This window comes from Podarcis erhardii, assembly GCF_964252035.2.
Source record: "Podarcis erhardii genome assembly, chromosome: 4".
NCBI lineage: Eukaryota > Metazoa > Chordata > Lepidosauria > Squamata > Lacertidae > Podarcis > Podarcis erhardii.
The window spans coordinates 92,421,301-92,440,418 of record NC_138508.1 but is presented as its reverse complement, the minus strand read 5'-3'; positions in this window follow the sequence as shown (position 1 = coordinate 92,440,418).

Here is a 19,118-nt window from a genome sequence, read left to right as displayed (position 1 = left end):
CACACGCCCATGCCATATTTGCAGATGACTAGATTCAGAGCCAACATTTGTGAAATCTATTAGGGGATGCAAGAATGCCCCTTTAGTTAAGGCAAATAGCAGCAGCTGCATGCTTCGGCTGTTCTAAGTTTCAAACTTCTGTTGCTTTATAAAAAATGGCACCTGCTGAGGAAAAAAAAAACCCCACTTGGAATGCATGATATATACCTGGACAAAAAAAACTCAACAAAGTTTGTGTCCGGATTTTCACTTTTTGAAATGTGGCAACCCTACCTGAGGGAGACCTATGAATGTGCCAAATTTCAAATACAGTGGTACCTCGGGTTAAGTACTTAATTCTTTCCGGAGGCCCATTCTTAACCTGAAACTGTTCTTAACCTGAAGCACCACTTTAGCTAATGGGGCCTCCTGCTGCCGCTGGACCACCAGAGCATGATTTCTGTTCTCATCCTGAAGCAAAGTTCTTAATCCGATGTACTATTTCTGGGTTAGCAGAGTCTGTAACCTGAAGCGTCTGTAACCTGAAGCGTATGTAACCCGAGGTACCACTGTATATGCAGTAAAAATTGCCACAATTACAGCAATTAAATGGCCTTGGCCTAGTATACCTGAAGGATCATCTCCACCCCCATCATTTATGGAACCACAGAAAGAGGGGGAAGGAAGACAAGTTTTGAAATGTCAAAATGATTGTAAACTTAGTGAAATGTATAAAAATAGTGAAACGTATAAACTTGAAAAGTAGAAATAAAAAAAAGAGAAACTTAAAAAGGAAGGAAGGAAGGAAGGAAGGAAGGAAGGAAGGAAGGAAGGAAGGAATGGGTGTGGATCAAATCACCAGATAATTCCTCTAGCAATACCTTAAGGCTCAGATGCTTCATAAGGCAATACAAGCCCAGGATAATGTGTGGCATATTTGCTGGTCCCAAGCCCTCCATCCTCCCCATGTGGATTTGGGCTTCAAATATGAAAGGTGGGGGTGCCTGGAGGCTTACAACTTAGCTTACATGCACCCACACTTTCCCTCCATCTTTCTGTGCCTGGGACAAGAACATATGTCCCATCTTTCCTGGGCTTCTTGCATTGCCTTATGAAATGTTGACAGACACAATTTGTGACATCGACATTGCACATTATCAGCGCTGATCACAAAGCATGTCTGTTAAGACATCAGTCTGATCTTCCAGTTTCCTGGCTTTGTGGATCGTGATACAATACTAGAAAGCCTAACTCTGATCTTAAATTGGCTTCTTCTTCTTCTTCTTCTTCTTCTTCTTCTTCTTCTTCTTCTTCTTCTTCTTCTCCTCCTCCTCCTTCTCCCTTGAATTTAGTGGACAACCCTATGCATACTCGGTTGGAAACAAGAATCACTGAATACAATGGGCCAACTAGATGGAGGGATGGGTGGAGAGGGAGAGCGTTTTTCCTTTTTTTTTTTTAGTTTTGTGAAATGCAATCGGAGAAGGACAGATAATTGGAAACTTGACAATGCTAACCATCTATTTAGCAGAAGACATGGAGCAGGAGGCAGTATCCTTCCCCAGGGCATTTTGAGAACAGCAGTCCATGCACTAAAGCCTTCTTCTGCACGGGAAATATCCTTACTAGAATACCTGAATTAGCCCAACTGCTTTCCAAGATAACCTCTCTATATGCAAATATTTTGTCATTACTACTTTCCGTGAAAGCGGCGTTCCTTGATATTTCTTCCATCAAAGCACAGAAGAGGAGAGCTGGGCTTCATAATTCTAACCATGTACTCTGAGATACTCACCATTTAATAACCACTGGATTTAAGGGGCTTTTGAGCATGCAGCTATTTGAAATGTTGCCGATGTTTACACACAGAATAGTTTGTGAAAAGGTGATGTGAAAATTCATTGAGCATTGGAGAGTGGCGCTGAATAGCAATATGTTTGTTAGCACACATACAGAGACGTATGATGAAAACAAACACAAGCTATTAGTGTTTGCATTGTAAATGATATATAGGTATGTAAATCAGGATAGTCTCTCATACTGATTTTGAGGTAAAAAGTAGTGCTTCTGAGTAAGTGATTTCCCCTTCCCTAAAAAATATATATGCTTATTTGGCAGAATAGTTATAATTTTATAGCACTACTTCCTTCTATCCCCCCCTTTTAATGCCTTTGTACTATGTTTGTTCTAATTGCTAATTATTTATTTACTTAAGGTAAAGGTAAAGGGACCCCTGACCATTAGTCCAGTCGTGGCTGACTCTGGGGTTGCGGCGCTCATCTCGCTTTATTGGCCGAGGGAGCTGGCGTACAGCTTCCGGGTCATGTGGCCAGCATGACTAAGCCGCTTCTAGCGAACCAGAGCAGTGCACGAAAACACCGTTTACCTTCCCACCAGAGCGGTACCTATTTATCTACTTGCACTTTGATGTGCTTTCGAACTGCTAGGTTGGCAGGAGCTGGGACCGAGCAACGGGAGCTCACCCTATTGCGGGGATTCAAACCGCCGACCTTCTGATCGACAAGTCCTAGGCTCTGTGGTTTAACCCACAGGGCCACCCACGTCCCTTATTTATTTACTTATTTTACAGCTAATTTCACATAGCAAATAAGATGATGTCAGAACACAATGTGGTCAGCCAGTTTTAGCTACATTTTAATATCACTGAGGACAAATTCAAAAGCAGTGCTTACTGACTAGACAATTACTTTAGCAGCAATCTCACAGAACCTGCAAAAAAGGAGAGTGCTTTTTTGAAGCTGTCAGAAGCGTTCATGAAAAACAATGCATACTTTCAATCCTAAGAATAAACATGTCAAAACCTACCTCTTATTACCTAATGACTTTTTCCAATATTTTCAAAATGTGAATAATGTTCCAAATCTAATTGGGTTAACAAAAACTCAGTTTTGTTACTGTGTGTGTGTGTGTGTGTGCATGTTCTATCTAAAACCCCTTTCCGAGAAATATAAGGATTGGAGCACAATCCCACAAAATGGGCATGATCCAGCACAAATGAAGAAGGTTTGCATCCAGTAAAAGTCAAATAAATCTCTCTCAGTTCAATAGGCCTGAAATGTGCTTACCTTTTGTGCCCATGGGTTTGTGTCCATGGGTTTGTGCCCATGTTGTGTACAGTTAAGGACATTTGAGCTCCAAAGAAGTAATCTTTTCACTGAGAAGAAAGAACATTTGTCCATTTAGAAGGAGAAGTTTCTCTTTCTTTGAGGATACCTTTGCCAGCTTAAATGAGTAATCTATTTGTTCTTCCATTGTTGGAAGTAAATTCAATATGCATTTGAATGATTAAATGCTATAATGGGAGTAAACATAATTCATGCTGATCTTATTTACATACAAGTTTCAAACTAGTCTCAGGTCCAGGAGATAAAAGGGTTCCCATTAAAGATTTATTGAAGATTTAAACAAATGTGACTACCTTGAGGCCAGTCAGAAAATCTATTAAAACAATGCAAATTAAAAGATGGAAACACGCAGATTGAAAGGAATAATTGAGGAGCAATGCAACTGCTAAAGAATATTTGCTGCACATTGGGTGTGGCAACAACTTCCCAAGCCAATATGATCCTAACAACAACAACAGCAACAACAGTCTTTCCTCAGACACTGGGTTACAATATTTAAGTTCAAAAGGGCATAAGTGTACAGTTGGATTAAAAAAAATCATTAGTAAAGAAGGGGACAGAAAAAGAAAGAGATCCATTAATGCACCTTGGATTTCACCATTAATAATAACAGCTCCTTGTGATGTACAATGCAATTCTATATATGTCTTCTTAGAAGTAAGGCCTATTTTGTTCACTGCCAGGTAGGTGAGTATAGGACTGCAGAGTTAGTGACAGAGGAAGCAAAACAAAAGTACAGTGGTGCCTCGCAAGACGAAATTAATTCGTTCCGCGAGTTTTTTCGTCTTGCGAAGCACGGACTTTCGAAAAGCTTCAAAATTCACCAAAGTCTTCAAAAACCTAAAAAAAGGCTACCACACTGCGTGCTATGAGTTGCTCCTTGAAGTGAATGCACGGTTTTAAGAAAAAGGAAACAAACTTGCAAGACAAAGGAAACAAACTTGCAAGATGTTTTCGTCTTGCGAAGCAAGCCCATAGGGAAATCCGTCTTGCAAAGCAACTCAAAAAACGAAAAACTCTTTCGTTTTGCGAGTTTTTCGTCTTACGAGGCATTTGTCTTGCGAGGTACCACTGTAATGAATCATAATGAATCATAATGTGACCACAGAAATTGTATATGACTCAGTTAACCCCATTTCAATGTACATATCAGAAGGGCAAAATCAGTGGAGGTGCCTCATTTTTATGCCTTACTGATGAGCTTCCAGCTGACTCCTTTTAGAAGCAAAACACTGGATTAGCACTTTTGAGTCCAAATCTATTTTGAAGACCTTGAGTGGTGTGGCAGATATATTTGTCCATCCTACTTATGATAGCATTGAATGAAATGATATGGAAAACTAATTTTGAGTGAAATGATATGGAAAATTTATTAAAGTGAATCTGTGAATAAGAATGCAATTTTCATGTTATATTTCAATATTTAGTCTGATATATTTAGCAACAGATAATGCATGCTTTCATAGCTCAGGAGGAAGAGCACGAGAGTAATCTCAGGGTTGTGGGTTTGAGCTCCACACTGGGCAAAAATATCTCTGCATTGGAGGGAGTTGGACTAGGTGACTCTCACGGTCCCTTCTAACTCTATGATTCTATGATTTGCATTCTGATACCTTCCTAATGCTGGAACATAGATGGTGAAATGATGTGGACAGCATTTGGGGACAAATTCATTTATGGCACGAAAAGTTCAAGTCTCATATCTGCATCTTTTTCTTCCCATGCACTTATTCATTGGATATACCATTGTATTACAATGGATGGAACTCACTGAAGTGAGTTAGGTTCTGGGGAATCAGTTGTGCAGCTGATCAGGAAGGTTCTGTAGTTCTTCAAAGTCCAATGAAACAGTGGAGACACACACACACATAACTCTGTGGGATATAATCCATTGGTACAGTCAAATGCAACTTTCCTTATTTGCTTAGAGTGGGCACATGCAGGGGGATATCCAGTCAGTGAAACTTCCTGTTCCACTGCTCTGGAGCTTCCTCCCCCTGCGTGTGATCTGGGAGATGGGCATGGCTCTGGCTGACTCCATAAAAGAGCTGATTCATGCAGCCATTTTCTCAGTTCGTTTTGATAATGCTATTGTCTTGTTGCTGTTCTTTTGCAGCCATTTTGTATTCTTAGTGTAATTTTGCTGTCTGCTGGATCTCAGCCAGCAGCACATGAGTTCATTCTCCCTATGAGATGAACTTACAGTTTCTTTGTGTAACTACCAAGTAAAGTCTGCCTTTCAGGGATCAAATCGTGAACTGAAACATGAGTTAACTTTTTGTTACTTTACTCAGAAAGACTCTTGTGTCTTTATTCTTTTAGGAGGGATCAAAGGGGACACCAGGAATAAACTCAACTAAGAGAGTCAAACGAATCTGCAATCTAGCTTCCAGCTATATTGAGGGGAATATGCTCTGCTACATCACTTACTAGCGTGAGTGAAGGAAGAATATTAAGTATATCCTTTCCTCTATCCTTAACATTCCCACAACTGCAATGAATCAACAGGTAAGGAGGAAGGTTTAGATAGCAGACTTCAGCAAGGACATGTAATATTGCAGAGCCACGAGACAGAAATAGAGTTATGTATGCACAAAGGATAGCCAGCTGATGGAGCAGCACCTTAGAGACAGTGATCTCATCTTATTGTCTAGATACAGCCTGGGCAGGAAAGAACTGGGAATCCAGCTCCTTAGCTTGGGATCACTTACTGCAGGAAAGAATTAGAAGTTCACACCTGTTTGGAGCACCATTTTCTACAACAGGTGACATGGATTGTCTTCCTCCTGCAGCCCCTTCCTCTGGCACTCTTTTTCTTGCCAATAATGGGAGTCTATATCAAGAGAAATGATGCTCTGGGGTTGAAAATGAGTTCTATAGAAGAACAGATGTCCTATCACCTCCATCTCCATTTGGCTCCTAATATCACAACCTTGCCAATACCTTGCTATTGGCGCCACAGGGTCTTTCACCATCAGAGACAAAGCAACCTGCTCTGGTACCTGGAGCGCAGCTCATCCCAGGAGGCATGGCGCGCATCCCAGGGGGCATGGTGTGCTGCCCACAGGGGCCGTGGTGCATGTCCTGGGGGCATGGCACCCCCCTTTGGAGCAGCCCATCCCCTGCCCCTCCTTGGAATGCCCCTGGTCCCCATCATTAGTAGTTTGAGTCTCATGTGTTACTAGAGTGTTTCAGTTTTGTTTTCTCTCCACTTCTCATTCATCCAGGCTCCAATCTGGTTTGCCACATTTCTGCATTGCTTTGTGAATTGTTTTAAGAAGTCAGCATACATGTTAGCATCTATAGACATTACATTGTTCACATGAGTTGAGCTGTGTGAGAAGCGATTTGCACATATTGGAACCAATTCGTAGTATATGTATCAGTCTTCCTCCCAGTTACAGACAGAAGGTACCTATGCACAGGAGTTACTGCCTCTGTGGTTTCTCCCATGGTGGTCTAGGTCAGGGGTCTGCAACCCGCGGCTCCGGAGCAGCATGTGGCTCTTTTACACCTTTGCCGCGGCTCCGGGGCGGATACTAGCGAGGGGAGGAGGCGGGCGCACTCCCCACTGTGGCGGGCGCTGTACTGGCTGTGATGACGCATGGGGGCGGTGCGTGTGTTAGTCACGCACCATCCCGACATCACCTTCCCGCCCGCCCGCTACATGGTAAAGGGCATGTACGCTGGTCACTGTTTTGAAGGGGAGTGAAGAACACACACACACACACAAAGGTAACTTGTTAATTTAACGATTATTTCTATGAGGAGGAGTAATTCTGAGGGGTCAAACAAAGAAACAATAAAAAGTGACAAAAAAGTTATTTTTATAATGACGAGTTTTGCGGCTCCCAGTTTTTTTTTCTTCGGAAACGGGTCCAAGTGGCTCTTTTTGTCTTAAAGGTTGCAGACCCCGGTCTAGGTGTATATATATGAAAGCTTCCACTTGTGCAGTTCATTCTGATATCATGAAAGCAAGGCTTTTTGGAGCTCCACCACTTGTGAGATATGCAAGCAACATGTCAAAATAAGTCACCAGGAAGATTTTGCATATGAGTTGTATGCAACTTGGTGCTATGCTGGATGTGTTTTCTTGTACAAATGAATATTCTCCCCTTCTCCTTCCCCAGGCTTAATCTGTGCTGGGGCTTCTCCCACCCTCCAGAATGCTAGTGCTGATCTTTGTGCTAGTGCAATTATTTAGTTGCATTCTGCCCTATATTTGGATTAGCAAATGTACCCACTTCACGTTCAGGAGGTCCTCTTTGTGGTACTGGGTCTTCAACACTGAAAGTACAGTTGGTGGGTGTGAGAGAGAGCCTTTTCAGCTGAGAGGTCCAAATTGTTAAATTGCCCTCAAAGGGAATTTCATCATTTGTCCCCACCTTTTAACTGCTTCTAAATGGGCTCTCAAGCCTGTTTTGTTCATGCAGGCATTCACTATTGTTATTTTTGCTTAGAGCCTATAATGTTTTAGCTGCACACTGAGATGCTTTGTGATGTTGATGCTGCTATTATATTTGTGTTTTTCATGGTTATGATTGTATTATAATTTGCATTGTATTGTGCATTCTTTTGCTTTGAAAGCCACTGTTGTGTGCCCTTGTCACAGAAAAGCAGGGTGAAAATGCTAGTATAAATAAAGAAAAACAACAGCAGAGACACTTGTGCAACTAAAGGTAGATGAAAAGGATGGTCTAAAATGCTAGAAAAGGTGCTAGTTATATTTTAATCAGCTTCAGCTTTTGGCCATGTTCATATCCTCTAACTCCAAACAATTGTTGTTGTTGTTGTTTAGTCATTTAGTCGTGTCCGATCCTTCGTGACCCCATGGACCAGAGCATGCCAGGCACTTCTGTCTTCCACTGCCTCCCACAGTTTGGTCAAACTCATGCTGGTAGCTTCGAGAACACTATCCAACCATCTCATCCTCTGTCGTCCCCTTCTCCTTGTGCCCTCCATCTTTCCCAACATCAGGGTCTTTTCCAGGGAGTCTTCTCTTCTCATGAGGTGGCTAAAGTATTGGAGCCTCAGCTTCAGGATCTGTCCTTCCAGTGAGCACTCAGGGCTGATTTCCTTAAGAATGGATAGGTTCGATCTTCTTGCAATCCATGGGACTCTCAAGAGTCTCCTCCAGCACCATAATTCAAAACATCAATTCTTTAGCGGTCAGCCTTCTTTATGGTCCAGCTCTCACTTCCATACATCACTATTGGGAAAACCATAGCTTTAACTATACGGACCTTTGTTGGCAAGGTGATGTCTCAGTTTTTTAAGATGCTGTCTAGGTTTGTCATTGCTTTTCTCCCAAGAAGCAGGCGTCTTTTAATTTTGTGGCTGCTGTCACCATCTGCAGTGATCATGGAGCCCAAGAAGGTAAAATCTCTCACTGCCTCCATTTCTTCCCCTTCTATTTGCCAGGAGGTGATGGGACCAGTGGTCATGATAGAATCATAGAATTGTAGAGTTGGAAAGGACGTTGAGGGTCATCTAGTCCTGCAATGCAGGAATCTCAACTAAAGCATCTATGACAGACGGTCATCTAACCTCTGCTTAAAAACATCCGAAGAAGGAGAGTCCGTCACCTTCCAAAGGAGTCCATTCCACTGAATTAAATTCTATTACATACTTTTCCTCTTGGTGTGTTAATGAGCAATCTATTTCCCCAAACCAATTTGTGCAACCCGGTGCCCTCTTTTTACAGAATAAAAACAACAACACAGCACGGGAATATCCCCAGAGGACTAGCACATGCATTCCCTTCATTGATTACATTGTACCGTATTGATAATTACATCGTGTTACATCACTTAGCAGAATGATAACATTAACAACAGAATGAGAATACATCATACACTGGATAAAAAGGCAACGAATCCAGTAATTAAGAGCAGGCCACTTTATCAGAGGAAAAAATGCAATCAAACTTGATTACCTGACCAGCTTAAGAATTCCAAAACTATGTACCATCTTTCAACCCAAAGATGTATCAGAAACCAAGTTTCTGTTTCACCCAGCAACATTGACTGTCAAAGTTACATGTTCTTAATGTGAGCCCCCCAACGCACTGTATTTGCTTATTTAGTGACAAATTAGAAAAGATACTGTGAGATCAAAGCTGTTGTCCATCCGCCCAACACATACATCTGGAGGGGATTAGAGCTGGTGGAATTTGTCTATCCTTTATCTGTACTGTTTTGCTGAAATAGTGTCCCACACCCAAAACAATACAAATGGCAGATTCAAAGAGTATTGGGGGAGTGGGTGATATTGAGGAATGATCCAACAACCCCATTCCCAGCACCATTCTTCCAACTCCACCCTTCCTGACAGTTAGTTTTGCTTTAAATTTATAGATATATATGAAGCAGCTGACCATGTAAAATTAACAGCTGATCACATTGGCTGTTGTACTTTATCATGTCATGTTATATTCCGATAGCATGTGTTCAGCTATTGTAATGGATTCATTTGATGGATGAATCTGCCAGTTTTGGTTTCTCCAGGTTTCTCATTTTTTTTCAGTCTTAAGTTCAGTCTGCTATGATTCCTTGCCAGTTTGTGCATTTTTTAAAGTCCTCACCCAAAACTGCAAGCATTTCAGTGGTACCTTGGTTCTCAAACTTAATCTGTTCTGGAAGTCTGTTCCAAAACCAAAGCATTCCAAAACCAAAGCACACTTTCCCATAAAAAGTAATGCAGAATGGATTAATCTGTTCCAGACTTTTAAAAACAACCCCTAAAACAGCAATTTAACATTAATTTTACTATCTAACAAGACCATTGATCCATAAAATGAAAGCAATAATCAACGTAGTATACTATAAAATAAATAAAACAGTATTGTAGATGATAAAAATTATTATTTTTTTTCTTACCTGCACTGATGATAGTCATTGTTTGGATGGGTTGTTTTTTTTTTTTATCCATTTCCACAGTCACACAATCAATCAATCAATCAATCAGTAGTTGAACTAGGATCCACACAGTCACAAAAACAAATTAACTGGAAAAGCCTCAAAACAAAAAACGCAAAATAAATAGCAAAAAAGCAGCAAATATAAGCTGCAAATATCAGCTCAGAACACTGCAGTTGGAAATGGAAGGCTTGAATTACAATGGGGGGGGGGGGACACAAATTAGCAGCACAACAGGAAACACAGGGGGACTGAAAATGGAGCACGTTCGGCTTCCGAAAAATGCTCAAAAACCAGATCACCTACTTCTGGTATTGCAGCATTCGTGTTCGAAGTTGTTCATGAACTAAGCTGTTTGAAAACCGAGGTACCACTGTATTATTGTACACATATTTTTTACTGACGAACTTAACCACAAAATTGGGAGAAGTGTGAATTTTGAAGGATAGTTGTGTTTTGTCTCATGTTATTTTGAAATGCAAACCAAACCAAACTTCTCTCTGATCCATCCTCCTGTCCTTGGCTTGCCAATTGCAAAATCGCAAACCATTGCAAATACAAAAAACAACCATCTGTGAGAATGTAGGGAAGTACCAAAACAACCCAAAGGTCTGTCTAGCATTTCACCACCATTCAAATAATACCCACCCAGCCAGATTTCTTTAGAATCTCATCAGTAGTGTGTGATGAACCCTATCCCTTCTGGTTAGTTACAAACATCTCATATACTCCATGCAAACTTGGAGCATCCAACCAACTATCATGGATTATAGTAACTAGTAAATGGTAGACCAATTTTTCCCGATTTTATCTAGCAGTTTTTAAAAAGTCACAAAAGCTCATAATCATCACCACAGCTTTTGAAAGTGGATTCCATACATTCACTGTTTGTATGTATTTCCTTCGCATCAAATAAATTCAACGTTGAGTTATGTCTGGTGGGAGAAATGTTCTCCTTTTCTTCCTCACATTCAAGAGAAGCCATTGTTTTGTCTGTAGAACAGTAATTACACGAGTAGGTGATATTGTCTGTGCTTCAACCAGAAGAAGATGAAACTTAAAAAATTTCTAATTAAGCCCCAGGCCTACATAGTTTGGTAGAAATTAGAGGAGAGAGCCTTTTAACTAGTTCTGAAAGATGCTCTGAGTTTCTGAAGAGAACTCTGAAAGTAGGATAATGAGCTATCGGAATCTGAATTGGTACTTTTATAAATAAACTTTCCCATTTTGAAGAATATTTCCCAGCCTACTGTAATGTTGGAGAATTATAACACTCTTGTTTAAACTAGAGGAAAACCTATCAAAAGCTTTCTCACACTGAGAGGGAAATGACATTTTTTGTGGTATTAAAATGTAATGTATGCTAATAATTAGGTTTGAATTATTTAAAATCACAAAACAACTCATAGACCAAAGCCACAATGAAAATTCTGTAGGAATCAACATAAACAACTTTGATTAGTCAAACAGTCATGTGTTGTCAATACATTAATTAAGTGCAGTTTTTATAACTGGATGCCCAGAAATGTGGCTTATATTTAAGCAGTATCAGCACAGTGTGTTAAATTAAGCATTTGCAGTGGGATGGAAAAAAAAGGAGACAAAGACAGAGCTGATAGCTAGAAATGGGATTAAAAAGAAGACCATCGGTTTATAAAAAGGACAGGGCATAGTACCCAGGGCCGTCTTAAGCATATCCGGTGCTGTGGTGCAAAGATCCCTCTGGTGCCCCTCCCTTTCCCAGAGTTTTTGACCTTTTTTAGGGCTAGAGGAGGCAGGCAGCGGCTGGAGGGTGGCTCCTCTAACGGGGAAGAGGTGGAGGCTGGACGCGGTGCCTCCTGGCTCAGCTGGCGGCAGGCAGCACACCGAGCGAGTGGGCTTGTGCTGAGCGAGCGAGGGTGCATGGGCTGCTCCCACCAAGTGTCGGCTTGGTTTTCCCCCTGCAGAATTCAGCGCCTGCATGCTAAAAGGGAAAAAACCAAGCCGACGCTCGGCGGGAGCAGTGCACGCACTCTCGTTCACTCAGCGTGCTCGTTTGGTGTTCCCCAGACTCTTGCCTGATGCCCTCCAGAACTTGGTTGCCGTGGCGCCCCATGCCACTAGCCTCTATGGGTAAGACGGGCCTGATAGTACCATAGATAATAAGATAATAAGAGAGGTCTGGAGGGGTTGATCCCATCTGTAACACCTGAGGGAACTAGAGAAGTCCTCTTGGCATAACACTACGAACCAAGGAGCTAACTAGGGGGAAACAACTATTGTGTCATACCTTTGGTATCATAAATCAGAGGTTTTCAACTATTGCGCTGTGGCACCCTGGGGTGCCTTGAATGATGGTCAACGGTGCTGCAGGCAAAACTGGCCTCTGTCCCTCTTTCATTCTCTCCCTCCTCTGATGCCTTTTCATTTCTCAGCCTCCCAAAGGCTTTCACGGCTGCTTGTTACAACAGCCTTGGCTACAAGCTCTGCAGGCAAATGGTGCCTCTGGGGCTGCCCAGAAGACTCCCGAGGAGAGGGGAGAGGAGAGGAGACTAAGGGAACACTTCATAAGATAAGGTGTTTGAAAAGGAGCAAGGGGCTGTTGGCTCTGCAAGCAAAGGGTGATATAACTGGGATATGAGGTTCGGAGCACATTTCCCCACAGGGGAACCGCAGAAGGAATGTAGTTGGTCGAGCGACCCATGGACTCAAAAAGGTTGAAAGCCTCTGTCGTAGATAGCAGTTCCATTATTGACTGCTTAGACTTCTGAATCCCCTGCCACCAGCCATCTTGGCTGTCAGGACACCTTCACATCAATTCATGAACTCTGAAGTCACAGGATTAGCCTTGTATCTGTAGCCTTGTTTCTGGATCCAATTTGACTTGTTTCCAATTTGACTTGTTTCCAATTTGACTTGTTATTTGGGTCCAAATCAGGTTAAACTCAAAGTAACCAAATAATTACATTTTGCTTCACACCCCCTAATTTCAGGTATTCTTAACTTGCTAAAATGAGCCAAATATAGCTGGAAAATAGAACATCAGATTACACCCAGTAAAACTGCCCTTACCAAGCAGTGTGACCCTAGCAAATGGTTTCATCTACAGCTGATCTGTAAGTCCCAAGGCATGCTTACTACTGGGCCATTTAAGAAGCTTTCCTGGAGAAAGCTCCATGCTTGACACAGGGAAAACCAGTGGGGACAACAAAATACACATGAGACCAATAAGAGTCATCAAGGTTAGGACCCCCATGCAAATTGTACACACAGAATCCCATTAGCAGCCCACACCTTGCACTCAACACTCATGATAGAAAAGCTCAGATCCAACTAGTGACTTAAATGCAGCTTCTTCATCCTTTGATCCCAGCTCTTAGTCTGACACTCCCTTCTTCTTCTTCTTCTTCTTCTTCTTCTTCTTCTTCTTCAATCACTCGTAGCCAAGTAAGATTGTCTTCCATGAACATGCTTCCAACAATGAGTCTGTAAGTGACCGGGGAGGCCAATTCTGGATCCACACATCCTTCCATAGTGGGGACTTAGGTTTCTGGGCGGGAGTTGATCATGGTGAGGGCTTGCCAAATGTGTCTTCCTCTTAGTACATTTCTCCCTTTCATCCTGAGTTCAAGTGTCTTCAAAGCCCATGACACCTTTGGTAAAGGCTGTTCTCCAATTGGAGTGCTCACAGACCAGTGTTTCCCAGTTGTCAGTTTTTATGCTACATTTTTTTTTTAGATTTGCCTTTAGAGAGGCATTACGCTTTCCATTTTTAAGTTCAGAATAGAATGGTTGCTTTGGAAGACTATAATCAGGCATTCACGCAACGTGACCAGTCCAACGAAGTTGATGTTGAAGAATCATTGCTTCGACACTGGTGATCTTTGCTTCTTCCAGTACACTGGCATTAGTTCGCCTGTCTTACCAAGTGATGTGTAAAAAAAATTCGGAGACCCCATTCATCATTTTTTTTGAGGAATTGGTGATGGCGTTTATAAGTGGTCCATGTTTAGTGGTTAGATGTTAAGTGGTTAGAGTCTTACACTCTAATTGCTACACTACAATGGCCCTCAAACTGGTTTATGAAAGTGAGTGAATGAATGGAAGAGACAATGAATGGATGAACGATGACTGAAGATGGGGAGGGAAAAGGGGGTACCCCCATTCATTGCTTTTGGCTTTGCCCCCACTACCCATTGTCAGCGTTTGATCCCCTAACTAAAAGGTAAAGGTTAAGGACCCCTGGAAGGTTAAGTCCAGTCGCAGACGACTCTGGGGTTGCGGCGCTCATCTCACTTTACAGGCCGATGGAGACTGTGTTTGTCTGCAGGCAGTTTTTCCGGGTCATGTGGCCAGCATGACTAAGCCGCTTCTAGTACAACGGAAAACCGAAACCAGAGCAACACATGGAAACACTGTTTACCTTTCTACCAGAGCGGTACCTATTTATCTACTTGCAGTTTTTGGCATGCTTTTGAACAGCTAGGTTGGCAGGAGCTGGGACTGAGGAACGGGAGCTCACCCCATCATGAGGATTCGAACCACCAACCTTCTGATCGGCAAGCCCAAGAGGCTCAGTGGTTTATACCACAGTGCCACCTGCATCCTAATCCCCTAACTACTAGCCACCAAAGGAATGCGGCTTTCAGTTTCAAAAAAATATTTGCTCACATCTGCCATAAGGGAAGCCTTCATGTATATGTGAAGGACTCCCATTCTGCAAATACCCACATCAATGAGCTATGGAATTTCAGGAAGTTCTAGCTGTTAGGTGCTTGCTGGTGCAGCCTACATGCCAGCTTACTTCTGAGTAGAGATTAAGCCGATGATGAATACTACAGGTTTATTTATTTATTTTTTCATATTTTTTTAGGTATTTGATTACCTCACATTCATGAACAGTTGAGCAACATGTTGCTTGTGGCATGGTGACAAATTGGCAAACTCTTGATGAATACACTTGTTATTGAGAACCTCACTATTTAAAAATTAATCTGTAAAAGGTCCAAGATTAAACATCTGTTCATCCAACTCCTACCTCAGAGAATAAGGTTGAAGAGGGATAAGGAAGCAATCCCTTTCCATCTGTGGGTTTTTGTTTTGTTTTGCTTTGTTTTTGCAACGATAAGCTCCTATAATAGATTTCCCTTCTACAAAAGATTTGCATTTGTCGCTTTGGCGAGGAATAAAATTTAATATGCTTGCAACAAATATTGAACTGATGGAAATGCTCAGTCCAATACTTCAGAAGCCGAATATGTTGCACGGCTGTTAAAGAAACAATCTAAATAAAGAACCATTAAGATGAAAGATTATAATTTCTGCTGTGGAAGAAGGAAAATCAGGTAGCTCAACGCATGAAATGGGGAGTGAGGAATCCAGACTGAGATAGCAGAAGGAGTAATTAGCAACAGTTTGTGTAATAGAGGGGATATTATGTTGGTTTTTAATCCTTGCAGTTCCATGATATTCCTAAGAGAAGCTTTCCACATTTTGGTCAATACCTTTGACAATAGCTTTATCCCAACACTTTCAGATTTTAGGGACACTCCTGCCAGGCATCAAAGGTGTGTGGAATTATCTGTGTTACTGGTACAACTATGGAACACTAATTTAGATTTTATATTATTAATATGAAAGTTCCCCTCACAGTTGGTTGGGACAAAGCTTTTCACAAAGCTCTCCATGTGTACACAAAGTGTACAATCTAGGGAATAATTTCATAGGTGAAGTTGTGCCTCAGTTCCCCATCACTCCCTTTAAACCCAAATTCCAAGAACACAGAAGTGGATTGTTCCTTGAATTTCTTTCAAGGGAAAGAAACAACCAATAATTAAGGACTAATCTGCAACCACTCCAACAATATAAGTGGCCATATTAACTTACAGTTTGGTCCACAGTTGTGACTTGTTTATAAACCTGCTTTGCATAATTATAAGGATTAGTGTGCATAACGAGAGCAGTGCAACAAACTGGATTTTGTGTGTACAATTTTTTTGATTACTCGGTTTGCCTAGGGCCGAGGGAGAGCTATGCTGTGTCTGCTGTAGCCCAGAGCAAGATAACCTCAAATAATAATTATTATAAATACATTGCTCACATAGAAGTTAGGAAATAGTGTGGGACTTGATAATCCTGTACATGTGTTATGTGGTGGCTGGAAAGCAAAACTGGAAGTTTAGAACATCATCTCTTTCTCTCCAATGCATTTTATTTCTCTGTAGGATTTTTAAATAGAAGTGGCTAAAAATGTGCCTGTGTGATAATTAGAATTATGCTGATTAGCTCAAAAGGATGAGTAATCTCATTTGCTTCCAGTGAGTGGAAGATAAACCACATAATATTTCTGCTGGCTCGAGTCCTGAACAGGCTTGTATGATTACCCAAAGTGTAGTTACACTAAAAAATAAAAAAGTGAGAGATTGTGAGCTTCATAGTTGGAACTAAACTGATCTCCATAATATGGAAAATAATGGTACAGCCAGAAACAACAACAACAAAGTTATTTTGCCAACTTGCATATTTGAAATATGAGCTTTGCAAGGAAAAATATTTGGGGCATGAACAAGATGTTGGTACTGGTTATTAAGACCATCATTAGAAGACCTGACTCTTCTGAGGTAAGATGTTTGACTACTAGGGATAAGGTCTTCTTGGTGGGGTTGCCTAAGGAACTCCCTCCTTTCTTCTTAGATCAACTTACACCTGAGATAGGGAACTCATGGCCCTTGAGATATTTCTGAACATAAACTTGCATCAGCCCCAGCCTGTATGGGCAATGCTTAAGTATGAAAGGAGTTGGGTATTGCAGTCAGACAAACCTAGCCAATTTGTCACCCGTAGTGCTAACTTTAGTGCAACCAATTTATAGACTGTGGCAGCTTCATATGATTTGGGGGAAGTGTTTTATCTTAAATCTGCAAATTGCTGTTCAGCACTTCTGTGTTGTGGAGTTGTAGGCAGTAGTGGACAGGGTAATGGGATGGTATTGCTCACCTGATCTCCCATTGGTCACATTGCTGCTGGTTACCAGGAGGTAGAGAGAGAGGGGAGACAGCAGGGAGGTCACCATGGAACAAATGAACCAATGGTGCATTGACTTCCCTCCTTCCCTGCTCTCCCTCTGAGTATAAGGAACAGGAACATGAGTGACCAGAGGTCAGGTGAACAGTGGGGCTACACCAGGCTGTCTACTACTGGCTATTGGGCCATAGCACTGTGCCCTTACCATGAGATGAAAATGATTGGATATTGAAGGACACAGGACAGGAGAAAATACCGAGCCAGCATTCTGAAAAAAATAGAGATGAGAACAGGCTACAGTTTTGCTTGTTGACAAACAAGGAGAGAAATAATTATGAATGAATGAGGGAGAAGATTCAAGCTCCACACACTTTTGGGTAATGTAACATATGTTGGAGAAGCTGCTGGGTTCTTACTTCCTAGGAATCTTGGACGTCAAAAATCATCATTGGCTGGATTCAACCTGGGCCATAGCAGACCCAACGGGACTTCAGTTTGATCAGTAGCGACTGGTAGGGTGGAATGCGTGGGGCTCTGCTGCTCTCCTGGCTTCCCAACATCATGGGTTGCTGTCGCTTACCAAAAGGGAGAGGAGAGGAGCAAGGCACAGGGAACGTAGCATGGTGTGGACTGTGGGGGCAGGAGACCAGGTAGACTTCATCTCACTGCACTGAGCCTCCTGCACATTGTACCCCTTCCCTCTTGGTAAGTAGCATCAATCTTCAGAGCTGGGAAGCTGAGAATGCAAAAGAATCCCACCTGTGCTGCCTCACCAACTGCTACTGAACTAGGTTGTGACTAATAGGCTCCACTGAATTCAATGGGTATACTCCACTTGAAGAATGTCTTAGTCCAAATCCATCCCAGTACTTTGACTCAAGTTACAAAACTAAACATCAGAAAGAGCTTCTGACAGTAAGAGCAGTTCAACAGTGGAATGGTCTCCCTCAGGAGACTGTGGGCTCTCCATCTTTGGATATTTTTAAGCAGAGGTTGGACGGCCACCTGTCATGGATGCTTTAGCCGAGATTCCTGCATTGCGGTGGTTTGGACTAGATGAGCCTTGGGGTCCCTTCCAACTCTCCCATTCTGTGATTCTGTACATAAGAGTCATTGCAACTCACAGCCTTATCTAGAGTTATATGTGGCAGATAAACACAACTCACAGGTATCTTACCCAAATATCAGAGCAAAGGTTGTCATTATAAATAGTGAAGGACTGGAGCCATTCAGCCTGTCAAGAGTCAGACTTTGATGCAAAGGCCTACAATTTATACTTCAAAATATGCCTTTTCCAAGTCACTTTAAAATTTATGGGCTTATGTAATAGTGGGCTGGTTTAAAATGAATTTCTATTAATACCTGCCACCTTCATTCAAGGCTTTGTGTTAGGTCCTGAAAGCTGGAGCACAGAAAGTGAAGTGGGTGTGCATATTGATGTCACCTTTGGTGGGAGGAATGATTTAATATTAAGTTTTCCTAATTATGAAAATACACCCACACACCTGTACAAAATTGCTTGGAACAAATCATTGCTTAAGGCCAAACTAGGAGTCCTACCTGGAGTGGACATATTATCTTTCTCCCTCACTCCCTTGGTAAAAGTGCCACAAAAGCCTCTTAAAAAACAGACTACAGAAAGCAGATGTTTATCCTGGAGGTAAAAAATCCACATATTCCATAAATTCCGAGTATGAAAAATGTAAGGTAAATATTAATCACGGAGGAACTCCCCACAGACTCTCACAATACACATGTCAGCTCAGGCTGCTAACACACCATACTTTTAAAGCATGTGATTTCCCCCAGCAAATCCTTGGAACCATATTTCATTAAGGGTGCTGGGAATTACAGCTCTGTGAGGAGTGAACTGCAGTTCGAAGGATTCTTTGGGAAAAGCCATGTGCTTTAAATGTGTGGTTTGTTCGAAGCCTGTGACTCAAGGGACTCCTGAGTGGCAGGCTGAGTCCTGGTGTCAGGGCCTGACTCTGAAGCACCTCTGCTATTTTCACTGCTTGTCTTTCTGACTCAGCTGATCCCTTCTCTCCTTGCATCGGAGTCCTGCCTGCAAGTG